This window comes from Miniopterus natalensis, chromosome 1 (assembly GCF_054644295.1).
Source record: "Miniopterus natalensis isolate mMinNat1 chromosome 1, mMinNat1.hap1, whole genome shotgun sequence".
Taxonomy (NCBI): domain Eukaryota; kingdom Metazoa; phylum Chordata; class Mammalia; order Chiroptera; family Miniopteridae; genus Miniopterus; species Miniopterus natalensis.
In genome coordinates this window covers 33,536,802-33,542,158 of record NC_142081.1, presented here as the reverse complement: position 1 = coordinate 33,542,158, position 5,357 = coordinate 33,536,802, and the positions used below count along the sequence as shown (strand labels likewise).

The window sequence follows — 5,357 nt, the reverse complement described above, 5'->3', positions numbered from 1 at the left end:
TTTCAATAGGCACATATACACACATAACTTGTTTCATAAAATTGTTAGCACAACAGTTATAGTTTCATGTAATCATGCAAAGCGACAAAGCATATAATACTATTCTGCAAGGAAAACTGGACTAAGACTTAGGAGACCTCGTCCTAGCTTTGCCGTAAATGTGCTATTGCTAGTACTTTTGGACAACTGATTTGACCTTGCTGAGTTTCCCACTATTAAAAATGGGATAACGATTTCCCACTCACCAAATACAGCTCTCCCGATAAATGAGATAATTGGCTTTCAAAGTGCTGTACAAAATATGCACGGCATTCAAATGAAGTGTGGTGGGATTACTGTTAAGAGAAAACAGTAATCACAGGGCAAAAAAAAAAAAGAGTAATTGAGAGCCCATGCTTCTTAAATCCGAGTCTGACCATCGAGTAGCGTTCCTTACTTCACGTTAAGTGTCCTCAAGCTCCCGGGCCTATATCCAATGGTAAAGGAAGTTCAGGACAGGATGTGACCCTAAACTGAGAATGTGCTGCACCAGGGACCACAGGTTAGGTCTCCCGTTTTCCTGTAGGCGTGGACGGCTGAGGCCAGCTCACCTGCTTCCCTTCTTAGACAGTGGTCCGCCAGGGCTACAAGAGTCTTCAGTATTATCTTAGGATCCTACGTCCAAACCAGAGGTGCCAGAGTGTTAGGCTACTCGCAAGGCCCAAATTCACACCCCGATCATCCTCTAACTGAAGCTGGGAATGTAAAAGAGAGTCCCGGGTAGTATTCTTGGAGCTCTTGGTGCAAGGCGGCACAAAGCTGTGGCCTACAAATCGGGATGAATGATCTAGACTCCGCAGGTCCATGTATTTTCTGATTTTATTGTGTAACCATCCCCACTCAGCAAGTCTGTTGTATCCCTCAAAGATGTGTTTAGGTTTGCCTTTCCCTCCGTTTTATAACAATTCTCAGTGTTGCTCATCTGGATTATTTTGCCACTGATGCCCTGAAATCCTTACAAAATGTCTCTGACCAGGGCTTCCTCAGTAACTTCCACATGTCTCCTTGACCTTGTCACATTGCCGGAAACAGTGTTGGGAATGCCTTTGGAGGTAGCAGTTTGTAAAGAAGGCCGGTTTGCCGTTGAAGCCCAAGCAAGACGTGAGCCCACCTGCTGTGGGAAGCAGTCTCCTGCTCCTGGGGCTCCATGAGACCAGCTGACACGGCTGGCGCCCGCTTCCCAGGCTGCCAGAGCCCTGCGCTGACTGCCGGCTGCTGCCTGCTGGCTCAACCGGAGAGTCTGAGGCCTGGCCTAGCAGTAGGGAGTTGAGTGGACATCTCTTGGCAACACATGGGCAAATAATGCAGTGTAGCTAGAAATCTTGTTTGGCTGCTTGTGTGGATCTCCACTAAGGCTCAGCAAGAGGTAGAGAATTGACCATTTGGTTTTTAAAACTCCCTGTGAGTGAAATTCTTTTCTGGAGTTCAGAAAACAGTGCAGCATCTGCTTCTCTTCTTTGTCAAATAAGTTCTGTATTGATTTTTTTCAGTTACTAGAAATTCATTTTTTCAATAGTTGGGGTAAAGTCGCTGCCAATAACTCACACAGTGTACCGGAACTGTTGGGCTGCGTCAGCTTCGCTCTTGCCCAGAATCTGACAGCGCAGGTTCTGCAGCAGGAAGGTGGGCGACTTCCGGTCGGGGGTCCTCATCCTAGCCCAAGGCCACCCACGGGGGCTCCCTGTGGAGCTGCAGGCCTTAGTCTGCCCACCCCCAGCTGAGCCCTGTGCACTCAAGAGGCCCCGCTGCGCCCCGATGCCTGATGCCTGGGCCCGCCCTGTGCCCCTCGGGCTCCAGGTGTCCCCTAAAGGCTAAGGCCCCACAGGAGCCTTTTGCTTCTTGATAGCATAGAATTTGGGGGGTGAAGTTGAATAAATCAGAGCAGCTAAAACCCCTTGGGGTGATTATGAAGCTTTGGGGACTAATGTGGCAACATCTGTGTTTGTCTTTGTAAATTCCCGCTGGACATGACTCATGACTTTTATCTTAGGTAATGAGCCTGAATTCTGGAAGGATTTCTCTCTCTCTCTAAGAATATGACTTATTGAATACCTGACATTTTCAAGAATTTACCCTTTGCCCTATCAGACCATTAAGTGAGCAGTAACTGCTCTGCAAACGTCTGTTTTGCTTGATCTTCAGCTATAATTTGATAGGCACTCAACCATAACATTATGATTATGAAGCACTTAGGGAGACGGTATCTGCAAGACGCTTTCTAAATATTTTCTTATTTTGTGCTTTTCCCTCTAAGTCTGCCATCCCAACAGTGCTGGGGCCCTTGACTGATTCTAAGAAGGTTTCTTGAGCTGCCATGGAAGAAAGAGGCAATTTGGTTTAGGGATCCAAAGATATCTGTATGCTCTTCCTTACCCATCTACGTGACGGACAGCTTCGGCTCCCGTGCCAGATTGCTCTCTTATGACTTGCTTCCTGTGCTGACAACTGATGTGTCAACTCATGAGCTGTGGATTCAGAGGGTTATAGTGTTTGCCCTTTTCTTCAACAGCAAAAATGGCACCAAATATATCACTGTTTAAAGACTGACACTGTGCTTTCCAGGGCTAGGACTTAGTGGACTTTATCCACAAAGCAAGTTGAGAGTTTTCAATTATCCATGCTCTTATCAAGTTATAATGACTTTATTTGGGATCACATCTGTTCCTATGGGATCGAATTTAAACTAATGACAAGAGATCAAGAAGTCACAAAGGTCTTAGACAATTACAGAATCTACCTACGCAACATTCAGGCATCAATACAAGTAGGAATCTAGTGAGTAAATGATATTTATTATCAGGATGGAACAGCCCTTTGGATGTGGGTTTGTTTTTGTTTAGTTTGTTTTCTAGTCCAAAAAGTTGTTTTCATCTTAGAGTATGTTTAGTGTTCAGCATGTAGTTCGTTTTTAATAGATGTTCATTGACTTGTTCAGAATTAGCTCAGAAACTTGTTCACGGGGCTTTGTTTTAACATGGAATCCATTGTCAGAGAAACTCAAGCAAGAAAGGGCTGAATTTTTTATATGTGGCTCAAACGTCCCAACTCTTCAGCTCAGTGCTCTCTGTTTGAAATCATCCTTAGCATTCAGTGGTCTAAGGTACATTATAAAATAACTGTGATTTACTCATGGTTCCACTGGAAACTTTATTTATAACTCGCCTAATCTCCTTAAGGGCTCCAGAACTGTTCACAGGACTTATTGCTTATAGTGGATACTCAGTATAATTTGCTGAACGATTGCAAGGACCGTATTCATCCATCTTATTAGGAAAAGTGTTTCTGTTAAGTTCCATCTCAGTCACAGAAGTTACTCATCAAATCCCATTCTAGATGAAACCGCTGTTCTTTGCAAATATTTAAAATATGCATGCTTCAGTGCTGGTCTTCAGTTTTCTTAAGGGAGCACTGGGAGGAGTGGAGGCCATCCCATTCTGTCTTCTGAGGCATACTAAAGTCAGTCTTCATCCAGATTAAAAATATACACATAAAAAACAGAATTATCTTAATCTCATTACAGGAAAAAAAAAAAAACACACCACACTCAAGCAAGTTGAAATAAAGAGTAATTTACTGTAAGGGTCTGAAGAAAGCCTATGACAAATGGTACAGCTGGGGACCTGTGGGAACTCATCTTCGGGCAGATCATTTCTCTTGGTCTTTCTCAGAATATTCTCTTTACTTCTCCTTGCGTGTCAGCTCCATCTTTCCTGGGGAAATCAGTTTCTTCCAAAGGCTTTTTAGGGTCTGCTTCCCCGTAACTTCAGCTACATTTAACTTTGCAGTTAGCTACATTTTTAATTTGGCCATAAAGCCAATTCTTTTGCCAATTAGTTATGTACGACCTCATGGCTCTGGAGCCTGAAATGTCCATTGGTTCAGTCTCTATCTTTCAATTTCCCAAATTTCTAGGAGATTTCGAATGACCTAGTTTGACTCACATGCCCACTCTTGGTCCAGTTACCAAGGGGATGAGTCGTATCCCTTCAAAAATGTTAGCAGGAAAAGTTCTCTAAAAAGGGGGGGTGGGCAAGAGGAAATGATGGATGTATCCAAAACAAGAAGCTTCAGGAACTACCATGGAAGTTTGTATTTGGAAGAAGGAGATATTTTTGGTCAGATTGTGGTAAGAACATTTAAAATAAAAATGATGAAAATTCATTCTCATTCTTTGTAGCTAATGCTACTTCACCTTTTACTGCTAAAATATATCTTCATCTCTGAATCTTCTATTTCTCTCCCACAAATTATCTTTAGAGGATAATTTTTTTGAACCCTGGCCTTGTAGGTCCTAAGTTAGAAGCCAAATAACAAGGATAAGTCCTTCAAACATTTCTTGTTGCTTCTGGCAATTTCATTTGTAATGATCATTTGGGCTAAATTAAAATAAGGTTGGAGATAGTGGAACTCAAACTCCAGGGAAAAGATTGAAAAAGCTGTGGATACTTTTGAAGCTTAAGAAGATGAAAGAGATTGTAAGTAGTCTTGAATTTTTCTTTGATAATTTACTCATTTAAAAATCTACTTTCTTCAAAAATAATACAAGAGTTTATTGAAGAATTAACTTTGGAAAGTATGGATAATCTTACATCTTAAAGATTGAGAAATGATTGTAATTTGAACATTAGACTTTTAAAACATGGTGTCATTTTAATTTAATTGTAGAAAATTTATAATGTTAATACCCTGTTACCAAGAGCTTGCTTCAGTTCAGCCTCAAATATCCCATCTACATTAGATATGTTTATAGTACCTGACAGCCCATAGTGGCTTCTAGTGAGGCAATCTCTACCAGAGAGAGAGGGAGAGAAAGAGAGAGATGACCCAGCCCACGCCTAACGTTTAAACCTTGATGTTCAAAAGACGTGTATACTCTCTCTCAGAAATGTAAAGTAAGAGATGCCAAGAGAAGGAACTCAGGAAGTATTATTGGGAACAGAAGCTGACTCATTATGACTCAGAGGGACTTGAGTTCCAATGTGTTCTGCAAAAGTCAAAGAGGGAAAAAATAATAGCGAAGAAAACCCTACTAGAGAGAAAGAAAAGCAGTAACACATTACAAATCAGGTATCTTCCGAGGGATTGACAGCCCACTGGTCCCTAGAGCTGCCTCGGTTCCATTTTTAATCCACGTGGGGACAGACTTACAGCAAAACCTCCCTTCTCTTAAAGTATCATGAGTGGCTCTCTGTTTCTTGTAACTCAAAAGGCCTAACTCCAGGGTTCATGTAAAAAAGCCAAGGGCTGCTAACTTACATTAGACAATGAAACTTGATATTTTGATATTCACAATACTGACATTGATCCTTTAAAAACTG

The 5,357-nt window shown here is 41.9% G+C and overlaps 1 pseudogene; it reads right to left on the bottom strand.

The window, feature by feature from the left end:
- Window positions 1–442: 442 nt before the first annotated feature.
- Window positions 443–1,691, bottom strand: LOC107525954 (gamma-tubulin complex component 3 pseudogene; annotated as a pseudogene).
- Between the last annotated feature and the right edge of the window lie 3,666 nt (window positions 1,692–5,357).